This window comes from Pleurodeles waltl, chromosome 9, assembly GCF_031143425.1.
Source record: "Pleurodeles waltl isolate 20211129_DDA chromosome 9, aPleWal1.hap1.20221129, whole genome shotgun sequence".
NCBI classification, from domain to species: domain Eukaryota; kingdom Metazoa; phylum Chordata; class Amphibia; order Caudata; family Salamandridae; genus Pleurodeles; species Pleurodeles waltl.
The window spans coordinates 622,764,704-622,777,647 of NC_090448.1; the positions used below are offsets into that span (position 1 = coordinate 622,764,704).

The window sequence follows — 12,944 nt, forward strand, 5'->3', positions numbered from 1 at the left end:
TTTTACGGGGTCATCCCCCAACTTTTTGCCCGCCTCCTCCCCTTTTTCTGACTTTTTGTTCACTTTAGGGCTCTGGGCACTTTATCACTGATGACCAGTGTTAAAGTGCATATGCTTTCCCTTCCAAATGTGAAATGACTGCTTACACCTGATTGGCTCATTTAATTTACCTGCAAGCCTCTTGTATAGTGGTATCCCTTATAGCCAGGACATGTACATTAAATGCTACTAGCTGGCCTGGAGCGCAACTTGCGCCACCCACAAAAGTAGCCTTTCAAACCTGTCTCATGCCTGCCACTGCAGAGCCTGTGTGCAGTTTACCGCCACAGTGGTTCAGAATCTATATTTGTTTGCCAGGAACTCCACTTTTACTACATTGAGGTCATCCCTAAGGAAGCCCCTTGGTAGCCTTATGGGCATGGCGCTGTGTAGGTAAGCGGTAGGACATGTGCCTTTTTGTGTGGTATGTCCTGGTATTTGGTTTCTCACTGCTGCCTCTCATAGGGTAGCATTAGGAATGCCCCTGCATATGAATAAGTGGTATTTTCTAATCTTTGAGCGTGGGCATATTCGGTCTGGTTGAAATGGCAGTGAGAAATGCTGCTTACTGCGGATTCCATATTAACAGTTTATAAATTCCAATCTTAGAAAGTGGGCATTTTTCTGTGCTTATGACCCTTGTGATTTTACAGCATGACTCCAATCAACAACTGGGGTAGAGTGACAGCTTCACTTGGTGCATACTTTCCAGACAGCCATCACACAGGAGGGGCCAGTTGAAACAGAGGATACATCTGCATGCTAAGTGGTCTTCCTGGGTTGGTAGAGGCAGTGCTCACTCACATTTGTATAAGCCGTGTCCTGCCCTGACAAGCTTGTTTACCCCCCTACTGATGTCTGGAGCCAGTGTGGAGGAGAATAGGCATTTCTGGAACTGGTTAGAGCCGGTAGGAAACTTCTACCCACTTCTAGAAGCCGAGTATAAGTATAGTGGGTTGTGCCCAATGTTTCAAGGCACTGTGTGGGATTTGTAACCAGACGCTGCTGGCTCTGCATACTACAGAGGACTAGTGTAGTGCCAAGAGGGATCCGCTGCCTACTGATTGTTGGGTGGCTAAAGGGACTGCCACTCTGTAAAGTGACACTTTGGTCTGGTATGCTGCTGTTTTCCCCATCTCTGGGTGTCCCCAGTGCTCTCCCAGGGGCCAGCCATGATTCCAGAGGGGAGAATCAGGGGGGAGTTGCGAAGGAGGAGGAAAAAAAGCCCCCCCCCACCCCCCCTGCACAGCACTATCCTTTGCCTGGGGGGGGCGGCTCCACAACCCAAGGAAGATGCCACATTTCACTGTTCTTTCATCCTCAGTTTTTGCTATATTTCCCAAACTGATGTAATGTGTTGTTTTTGCCTCACTTGGGTAATGTGAATATTCTCATAATCTGCTTTGTGCGCACAGAGAGGATGTGTTTTATGACATGTGCAAGTGGGAAATTATTCTTTGTGTTTGCACTCATTATCTGACAACTGCTTGCTTAGCAGTTTATTACTGATTTGTCTTTTTGGTCTACTTATGTTTTATGCAATACAGTTTATTTTTTCTAATAACTGGTTGTGAAGTCTCCTTTTGTGGTCTCCTGAACAGATTAGGTCAAAAATTAGTCTCTAGGTCACTAAAGACCCTGGTGCGCATCACTGGCACTGCTACAAAGTAATAGAAGGTGTGGCGGTATCAGCATTTTTTAAATATATTGCAAGGGGGCAGGCAGGGGGAAGAACAAGGGCTATTGCATCCAGAGGCTCCAGGACAGCTGCAGTGACGTCGGGCTCCTGCCATAGTTCCTGTCAAGAAGGTCTGACCATTCACCCCCCCACGGTAGCAGAGCATCTCATATTGCCAAGTTAGGCGGTCAGTCTCCAAGTCTTCTGCAGCCATGTGTTAAACCCTCCGCGGGGGAAAGACAGGAGTTGCCCTAGTTCAGTTGGAGACTTGTCTTGGTTCCAGAGATCCAAGAAACCAAAAAAATAGGCAGCTGTTGTGTGGTCTCTCGTACGCTAGGGCGTCATCCACATAAAGCGAGACGGCACCAGTTGGGGCCCCACACAGGACCTTCCCCGTAGCAAGGTTTGTAGCACACATGCTGTTGTCAGTCTTACCATTGCTGACACATTGAAATACCAATAAAGAACTTTAAAAAATAACTGATCACCCTTTTAAACTTCTGTTTACATTGCACCCAACTAAACAAGAACATGTGAGGTCACAAAACACCCATAAAAGCAAAGACGCCCGGCAAAGTGTTTATTACAAATTGCTTCGAGCTGAGAAATACAAGGCAATAAAAAGCTTAAGGTGCTCCCCCAAGGGAATGATCTTTAAACGAAGAGGCAATGATGGGACCCTTTGCCTCAGTTCCCCTCGTTGATCCATTCGTTGGCACAGCTAGTGTAAGAAATCAGCTCTTCTGGCTTGAACCACAAGTTGATCTCCTTTTTGGCACTTTCCACAGAGTCACTTCCATGGCATATGTTCCTATGGGAGGAAACAGACATTAGAGTGCAAAGAGCAGCACCTACATTTGATGCACACCATTACGACAGTTTGAAGGGTTCACAAAACCGAGGACAGTGCAGATATGAGAAACCTGAAGACTACACATACTGGAAAAAACAGCAAATTGATAGACATGTGGGCTTGGTAAAAACTGCTTTCGATACAAGTAGTTTTAACATCTTGGATGGTTTCGTTCAAGTAACCTGCCTGCATCAGAACAAAATAGGTCCGTTCCCACAGTCAGCAATAAAGGGACTAGGAGGCAGAAGAGATTAATGAGCGTGTATTAATTTACCGTCATCCCACACAAAAAGCTTAAGGTTGGACTACTAGGGAAAGAGTTGAAATAAGAATGGAAAAAACCACACCACAAATAGATAAGCTTTCATTGTTCACATAACTGAGATGCGATTTGAACGAGCCGGTTTCAAATCAGCCTCGCATGGCAGTCATTTCCATATCAGGCAGTGTTCTAGTCGGGGGGGGGGGCAAACATGGCTGCAAGGCCTCTGCCATGGGAACAGGGGTAATTTGCCTACGTTGTCCCGGAGTCCGTCCGCGCTGCTATGGTTCTGCAAACTGGGCCAAATACACCCTCAGCAAGTGACTGCGATACATAATCACAGCCCTCATGACTAATTGAAAAGCACGAGCTTAAAACCCAATCACCAGCTCTAGAACCGACTGTTCCAACTCAGTTTACAAAAAGGTACTTTAATCTATGCACAATACTACAAATGAACTGATCATACAAACACTGGCAATTCTGTTACAACACCTTAAATCTGTCGTCCAATCTCTATGAAAATGGAGCTGTTGTCAGACTGCTAACAGGTGTCTACCTCCCTTCTGGCACTCAGTGGTTAGATCTATCAAGAAGGACCACTGGGGGTGGAGGGGGCAACTTGCTCTCAGCGCACTGGATAGTGATAACAGAAGACCAGAGGCAGGCCTCAGCTCAAAATCTTTTTCACGTTGAAAAAAAAAGCTACTCTTAGCAAAAGAGCCAAGTGAATTTCTAACGGAGCCTCATCTACTTTGCCCCCGCTTTAAAGGCGGGGTCTCCTCCATCCAGCTTCGGGAATATGCTTATCTTAGAGGGAAAAGGCTTGTTAAACAAGCAAGTCGACAAAGCCTAAACACTTTACATAAAGCAGGAGATAAAAACAGATCCCCGTTCCCTGTACACATTGTTCCAATCTGCTTACGAGGAGTCTGAAAGGATGGCTGCCACTGAATTATCAAAGTAAATGCCTCTGCAACAAGGAAAACTGAAAAGGAAAAAAGCTGTGTGGGGGCCGGGGGCAGGCGGGTTGGGGTTTAAGGGAGGCCAACCAATCTGGAATCAGAACACACTAGCCAGCAACTGCCAGAAAAGCCCACGAGTAAGCTGCCTTTAACAGACTACAATCGACTAAAACCAACACTCCCATAAACGCAGCACTAGCGCAAATAATGCAAGTCTCCATTGCGTGGTCAGTCTCACCTGCAATTCTTTACAACTACACACTTTGTATTAAGTCAATCGTGTTCTCGTTTGGAGTGTTTTTTTTTACTGGCCGTGCACTCTGGGGCCAAGGAGACTTTTCCCGGAAAGGGGGGGGGGGGGATGGGGGGGGGAGGGGAGAGGGGAGTAAATGCATTGATTAGTCCTCTGTACCAGAACTGCACATTTTCTTACAGCGGCAATTAATCACATGAGAGCAATGACAAAAATACAGAGGGAAGCCCTCTTCAGGGAAACCTTTTCATCATGTGTTCATATCCACAGGGAGTGAGTGACTCATTTGATGCCCGCAAAGACGTTCCTCCCTGGGCCACATGCACACCATTTTCATCACGTACCTGCCAACATGGACGCAGAAGTCTCCCCGGATGGTCCCAGGCCTGGAATCAACAGGGTTGGTCTCTCCCAGCATTACCCTGCCAGTCTTCACCACATTAAATCCTTCCCAGACCTGAAAAAAGTAAGCAGTAACCTTCAAGCAAAAAATAATTGTCACATGGTCAATTAAACACGACCCATCGTGTTTGTCCACTGGAATTCCACTGCACAGAGCTCCTACTGTACATATTCTACCAGTAAATGTATGGCATTCACGTGGAGTGAATTCTCAAGTTAAACTACCCAAGCAATCACATGGGAAACATTAAAGTTTGTTAGAACTGCAAAACATTATAAGGGTGATTCTAATACATGGTGCTGCTTTTACTCAACTGAATGCGAGACTGAAGAGATGTCCCCGTATGCGCAAGTATCAAGTACAACAGATCAGCTTGCATGGAGGCTCCATCTTACCTGTGCAGTCAATCCGAGCCCCAGTTCCCATGTTTGTCATGTGCTGAATAGTTGCGGAGCAGCATATGCCTACACAAAGGTAGGCAGAGCAGAAATAAATACAGGATTTTGATGCCTGTACTTGCTCTTTTGCTGTCCCTCCCAACTAGAGTACGGATAGCACTCCCCCACATACCCCCCTCCTCCCTCCCAAAAGGGAATTAAAACTTGCCAGGGCAAACTTGAAGGAGAAAGTTAGTGGTGATTCAAATAAAGGATCAATGATGCATCTTGCCAGAAAAATCCTTACAAAATTAATTGTGGTGTAGACTGTGGCTGCTCTACAAGTCTCCAAGCATGATATGCATCTGGAAAGACACTGTTCTCTAGCGGAACGTGCACAGACTGCACTGTGCAAGATGGTAAACAGCCATGGAAGACCTAGTCTGTTCTTTGTGGCCAGATGGATGGCTGTTGACAAGTTAAGATGTGGTCATGTGAAAGGCCAGAGTCTGCTGGTAGTCAAGCCAAGTTACTTTGTCCAACTTACCGAGGCTATAAAAAAAGGTACATACATAAAAAAAGCTTAACAGTTACATAGGCAAAATAGACATTAAAAATGAAATATAAAATGCATTACTATTTGATGAATTAAAAAAATTCAGTGACCCTATGAAAGTCAGCAGCAGCTCATCCTCATCACAAGAACCCACATCACACCCCACCTCAAGAAGCCACACTGACTCCCGATCCAGAAGAGATACCAGTTAAAGATGCTGACCCACGCACAAAGCCCTGCACAATGAAGAAACAGCATCCATCAGCAAACTCCTGACCTCTGCTTCCTCACCAATACACCCCCCCCGATCCGCCAACCGACAGAGGAGGCACTTTCTCGCCTGGCTGCCAAGGCGTTGAGCAGCCTTTCACTGCACCTCAGGACCACCCACTCACCCCAGCAATTCTGGAAATAACTCAAGACCTGGATATTTGAGTGAACAAACCATGCAACAGCCAACATCTCCAGCACCTCAAGACGATTTGATGCACTTTAATGTTGATTGATTAACTTCTAAGAAAAGATATACGGCTTAAACTCCCTGCATCTTACGGTTGCAGTTAGAAAGGAGCAAATGCCACAAAATGTCATTAAGAGACTGGAGATGCATCCCAAAGTTGGCTAAAAATCAAGGGTTTTAAAATAGTTTAATAGTGATACAAAAGTAGGGTTTATAGCTTTAAAGAAACAAAATGGCTAAAAGTCTTCTGAGAGCCCATCACAGGGATATGCTGATGTCTGGCACCCCCAGTAGACCAAAGTACTAAGGAAGCTCATTAACATTGACGCAGTATCCACCACCCTGAACCAAAATAGGGATGTGTTCAACTCTCCAGCTACTTTGAGACCAACCAGTTGCTTAATTCAACACAATCTGGATTTCACCCAGGCTACAGCACCAAATGCACACTGGAAGCGCGATACCATTAAAATGACGAGACGCCCATCTGCTGTTCCCAAAACTGGCATTGTTAACAACACCCAGGTAGCTAAAGTCATACACCGTGCCAAATGAGTGCCCCTTCACCATTAATCTGCAACATTTTCTGGTCTGGCCCACATGCCATAATGTGAGACTCCCCAAAGCTGGTGACCAGGTCAAGTAAGCCCCCCTTAAGAGTTAAATGATTCAACCAGCAGAGCTCGAAAAATCCACTTGACCACTCATCTTTTTTGATCAGGTCGAGCTATTCTCATCCCTTTTGGCAAGTTGCCACTGAACAGGTGTTGTGATCAGTTGAAAAGTGGAGGGGCTATAAAAGATGCCTTTAAATAGTGTTATGTCAAATTTGCTCTGTGTTCACAGAGAGGTCAAAAGTCAGTTTTTCTTACAATTTATTTTCCTTCTGACTGCAGAGTTCCAGGACTTTGAGGTGAACTGTGGGACCGCCTGCTTAAAATGTAAAAATATAAGGATATAGGATGTCAGGTTTTTCCGAACACATTTAAATGTGTAAGTATATTTCAGTAGTTTGGAAGTCCTTTGTTTTGTGCGATTAAAAATATTTCAGTAGGATGAAAATGAATCAGAATACTTTACATGTTGAGGTGCAAAGGATGTTTTCTGAAACAGAATTTTCAGAGATTAACACACTATAGTTCTCAGTAATTAGCAGAGAGGTTATTGGATATTTCTTGGAATGAGCGTGTGTAGATGACAGTATGTTACCACATCATGGTTTAGTAATATATTTATTAAAAACAGAAACACTACTGCCCTGATGGGAATGTTGTTAGTAAACTAAAGTCCTAGGTTATGTGGGCTAGACCTCATGGGTATATGGGCTAGATTATTGTGATACATGCAGAAAGCTTTAGTCTACTTAAAGACTAGATTGTATTTGTACTGCAGAAATGCTGAGCTCACATAGGTGCTATCAAAAGAGATTAAGAACAAGGTGACTAAACTATTTGCCTAGGATCACAATTGGAGACCTGTTTACGGGTCAAGTACATTACTGTTAGGTCGAGTAACATGATTTTTTGAGCCCTGACCAGTGTACGCAATTCCTTGGGGTCTATGCCCCAAGTACTGCATTGCCTGCATAAAGCAGTACCAGTATAGGGACCCCAAGACCATCACTGGATAGTTTGGTTATGGTGGGGCACAGGTTGTTAATATGACAGGTGGGGTCTGAAATAAACCCTTGGTGTACCCTTAGGGGTAAGAGGAGGGAAGGGGTTAACAGTCAAGACATTTTTCCTGTAGAACCAAACCCTCACTACTAAATTATGTGTGATTAACACACAAAATTCACTAATGTGGCTTCAACCCACAAATCCAACTGCCACAGTTTAGGTCGATTGATAGTCAAACGCTATTGACAAATCCATAACAGCAGCAGCACCTGGCGACAGTATACTTGCCAATAAAGGTTAAAGCACTGCTCCACTGTACCCAGACTCTGGCAGAACCCAAGCCGAAAAGGACAAGATTTTGGAATAGTTTGCCCAAGTGTAAGCTATTAAACATCACCCAGGCGATTATTTTGAGAGAGCCACCAATAAGGCCGATATGGAAGGAGGGGAGCATAAACAGGTTATTTGCTAGGTAGTCTTTATCACTGAAACGCCCGCTTACTTAATCCTTCTGGAATTAAGTTATAAAACTTAAGAATCAGCTTAACAGAGTTTGGGTTCTTGAATGTAACCATGTAAGATGCCTGAAGACCTGAACATCAGTGCCTACACAAACTAAGCATAATTCTACTTTCAATATGTAGACTATACAAACTACTGCAACAGATTGCTTCGACACCAATAGATGTGTGCCCACAGGTAATGTAACCAATGACTTTCAGCAATGCTTATGTGCGAGTAGGTGGTACCATATGGTTCTGCAGCAGTTTGAAAGAGCCACACAAGCACTATCCAATGTGCACCAACAACTATTTCTAGGTTCCTGTGCCCCTAGACTGATCCAGAGCTCCACTTCCACCCACATCTTTGACAGACCCCAAGCAGGCTAAAAACAGTGGTCCAAGAAAGTAATTTCCCCAGAAAAAGTCAGGATTCAAGCTGAGCCCCAAACTGCTGGAGACAAATGTGTCATGGACCTAAACGACATGTGCCTCTGGTCCTTGCACTACATAAACTCAGGCATTAAGTGCAACCTTACGCACCCAAAGACAATCTAGGATCAATAGGCAAAGCTTTAAGTCGCCAGGCTCAAGAGGCTGCATTTAATAGAGGTTCTGCTCTTGACTGCAGTCACGTCTTAGGCCCCGCACAAAGGTAGTCACACTGAAAAGCTGCTGGTAGGTTGAAAACATACCATAAGCACAAGAAAGTCAAGCAGGCCTCTATACCTCCACTTAATCTGGCAAGAGACTGCAATATCACGTAAACAATCTGATGTTCTGTCAATCCTTGCAGGCCCCAAATTCCCCAAGCCATCACTGACACGGCAAAAGTTGCTACCTTCAAGTAGGCAGTGAGAACAAATACCTGATCACACCAGCCCTGCAGTATTAAATAACTAAAGCACATCCAGTGGTTATGCGGCCAGACTTTCAGCTTCTTCCTTCAAACCAGCTCTGTCAGACAACAGAAGTCAACTTTGGCTCAAACGTGTTCCAGGATCATAGCCAATGTCTTAACACTAACAAGGAGGGGGAAAACCTGGTCTACCCTTCTTTATAAAGGAGGGCTGTATTTTGACTTGCAAAATGCCAAAGGCCTAGATACCTCAGAGCTTGTCTCACTATCTGGTCTAACAGAAAAAAGTGCACAGAGCAGGATAACACCTAGATTTACAGTTGCCTACTCTGGAAGCCAAAGTCAACTGGACTTGCTAAAATACAAGGCAAACTAAATGTGAGCCACTGCTACTATTTAATGACGCCCTTACTGTCATGGCCACTTGGTTCAAGTCATGTTCAGCAGACCTTTGCTTAGACTGTACAAACCAGCTGAGTTTTCTTCTCTTAAGACGCAGAGAAACACCAATCTGAGCGACAGGAAAACAGTTTGGCCTTGAAAGCCTTACTACCAACCACTAAAGGGAAGGCTGGCACATATCTTAAGCAACATGACCAAAGTGGTACAGCAATATGTATGGTGGTGTAGTACATTGTGCCAGGAGGCTATACATCTGAAGTGGCAAGACAAGCATCTTTTTGGTATTCAGCCACCTATCAGTACCTTAATACCAAAGGGAGATGCCAGCTGTAGACAATGAGTGCAGTCTCCAACCAGAAGTCACACAGGGTATTGATTCTGCAAAGGGGGGTGTCACCTCATCTCTGGACACCTTTGGGGTGCTCCTGGATGGGATGTTCGCTGCGTGTTCCCTAATTTTACCAGACTTGCTGCCAAAAGTGGGGCTTTGTCCAGGGGGTGGCAACTCCACCAGTTGGAGTTGCCCTGGGGCACTATAACCCAAGGCTTGAGCCTTTGAGGATCACCAACAGCTGGTACGGCTCCAGCAGGGGAAAGTGTAAAGCACCTCCATTGAGGACAGGCTTTGTTTCTGACCACTGAGAGCACAAAGGCTCCCACCCCATGTGGTCAGAAACAGGTCTGAAAGCAACAGGCTGGCAAAGACCAGTCAGTCCAGCTTTAGCAGTGTGGCTAACATACAGAGGGCATCTCTAAAATGCCCCTAGTGCATTTTTCCAATAAACTCCACTGTCATCTGTGGGAGTTCACTGTGCTAAGTTGGATACCAAACTGCTCAGCATTCAGTGAAACCATTTTGGAGCTGTGGAGTTCATAATGACAAACTCCCAGACCCTGTACTCATTATGGCCACACTGCACTTAGTGTCCAAGAATTAACTTACACTGTAGGGGCATATGGTTCCTGCAGCTATGCCCTCACCTGTGGTATAGTGCACCCTGCCTTAGGGCTGTAGGGGTGTCTTACCTTTTGCAACAGGCAGTAGCTTGTGGGCATGGCACCCTGAAATGGTGGTCATGTCAACTGCCTTGCCTGTTTCTCCCCACCAGCATACACAAGCTGCAAAGGGAGTGTGCATGTGCTTGGTGAGGGAGCCGTTTTGTACCAGGTATACATTTTACAAAGGGAATACCTGTGTGCAAAGGGTGTGCCAATTCTGAAAACAAAGGTACAGATTTTGGGAAAGAACACTGGTGCTGGGACCTGGTTAGCAGGATCCTAGCACACCGTCAATAAAAGTTGGCATCAACACCAGGCGAAAAGTGGGGAGTAGCCATGCCAACAGTGGCACTTTCCTACACATTCATGAAATTCACCTTGAGACCTATCCGACAGGAGGGACTTTAGCCTATTTGGTTCTCAACATGTAAGAGGACCCTCCACCATTGGGTGGTCCCATCCATTCCTAAGATGAGGAATCTTCAGTTTGAAATATCCAGACAATGGTGCTACTTGGTGAATAGTCTAAATGCAGATTCCTCACTGTCCACCCACCTCTACTGAGGTGTCTGCTGATCACCTTAAGGTCACAAGTTAAGTAGTCGCACCATCACCTGTAAATATATTTTTTCCTTCAAATGTTATATGTGAGGGAATCGAAAAAGATCAAGAAATGATGTCAGCAAGCAGGGGTGGGGCTTATGTGAAGCTCCACAACACTGTATGAAGTCACCATGAAGCCATATAATGCCACCTACTTGTACTCCGGGAGCATTGCTTAAAAAAAGTCTCTGGACCCAGTATGGTGCTAGGGAATATTCTAGAGGAGAAATCTGGCTACAATATTGACTATGAACTAGAAAGAGGTTACCAATGTTAATTACCAATTTATAGAGAGCTAGGGAGGAAACAAAGGGCTAGGACAACATGATGTACAAGTAAAAAGGAGTTCATACTGGTTCAGCTGCAAGACTATTGTGCACTGAAAACCGAGGCAGGCTCATCCAAGAGGATTTACACCAGGTAGTTCCCAGAAACTAGGGCCTGGTTTACCTCAGGGTATAAAACACGGATCTTTTAGGACATACTTTGGTCTTTTCATTCCACATTCTAGGAAGCTGGCTGGAGCTAACTCAAGAATCTTTATTGGTATGAGGAAATTGGAATTCTAGGTCAGCACACAAATGCCATTTAAAAAAAAAACTTTAAATGGAAGAGTAACTCCATAATTTCAGAGTAGTAGGGATATACACATCATAGACCATTCTACACTCACCATAGGAACAACAGGGCCAGAGCGCATATATTAAACCAAACCGGAGTAGAAAGGGCGATCCTTCAGGTCAATTTAGTGTTCCTTCAGAAGTTCATCGGAAGCCTGCAAGTGGCAAAGAAAGTATTGTTACCTGGGTGATGAGAACTCAACCCTGGTCATGCCAGTGATCTGAGTACAGCAGTTCACACCCAATATCACAGTATATCATTACCCAATTACGGTGTATGCTTAGACCCTATCAATTGTGTACACAAAACGCAAACCAAAGACTACTCTCACCTGCATAAACTTCATTGCCACCATTCAGTATCCCTTCTGATCAAAGCGCTTGATTATCTCTCCTACCAGGCACCGTTGAACGCCATCTGGCTTGATGCAAATGAAGGTACGTTCTGTAATACCGTTACCAGACATGTTCCTAGAAGAAGGCAAGAGGGTGACAGAAAACTTAACATTGTTCATAATAAGGTGTACATCGAAGTAAACAAATTGGGCTCCCTACACAAGTCAGCTTCAAATCTAAACGTAAACTTCACACAAAAACTAAGGTTTAACAAAAATGCATCAGTCCATTTTTTATCGGACCGAGTTACAAAAAAAAGCACTTCGCAGAAAAAGCAGAAGCTAGCCTATTCAAAAGCACAATTTAAACCACAAAACTGGAGATTCTAGAATAAAGTTAGAGCTGCAGATTAAATAACTTCTAAGGTAGTCTGACTTCTCGATCACTGTAAGGCTATCCCATTATTCGGGCACAGCAAGGAGGCTTCTCTGGAGATCTGACTAGGCTCCCTGATTAAGCCAGGTCAGGAGAAAACAGGTCTGTTCTGAGTTGTGAAATACACAAATCCTAAAGAGTGACAAATATGTCTCGTACATTCCTCGAACTACTGTAGGGGATAAAGTACCCCCTTCCACACATGAGTATCGTCTGTCACTGCGGATTACAATGGACAGAGAAAGGAGGCTGAAGAATGAGGTGAATTGCAATATCCTTCTAATGTATTAGAAAGGTTGTTATTCCTTATAATACATCTTCAAACCATCACCCCTCCCACAAACCACTTGCATCACTGGTATTTTGCACTTGTGTATATTACAGACATGGATAAAGGATCACCTGCACTGCAAACGTGTTTGCAAAAATAAAATTCTAATTCAAATCAGATTAAGAATGTTATGACTCAGATTGTGTGGATACATGCAGAGATCTGATTGTTCTGGTCATTCTATACCATGGAAAAACACGGTGCCATAAATACCTTTCCACTGGTCACATTGTTATTCAAAAAAGATCAGAAGACGGCCAGTTCCTGTTTTCGTTTTTTAAACTTCTGCTGAATGATGTTCCCGATGGCATGCCTTTCACCTTGGCTGCTCGCACCATATTGAGAGGTCAGAATTCAACTGCAATAACTTAGTTGAGCAGATACATTATTTCTT

At 44.4% G+C, this 12,944-nt stretch overlaps 1 pseudogene; it reads right to left on the minus strand.

Moving 5' to 3' along the window:
• Nucleotides 1-2,280: 2,280 nt before the first annotated feature.
• LOC138259752 (nucleoside diphosphate kinase A-like) lies at nt 2,281-12,583 on the minus strand (annotated as a pseudogene).
• Nucleotides 12,584-12,944: the final 361 nt, after the last annotated feature.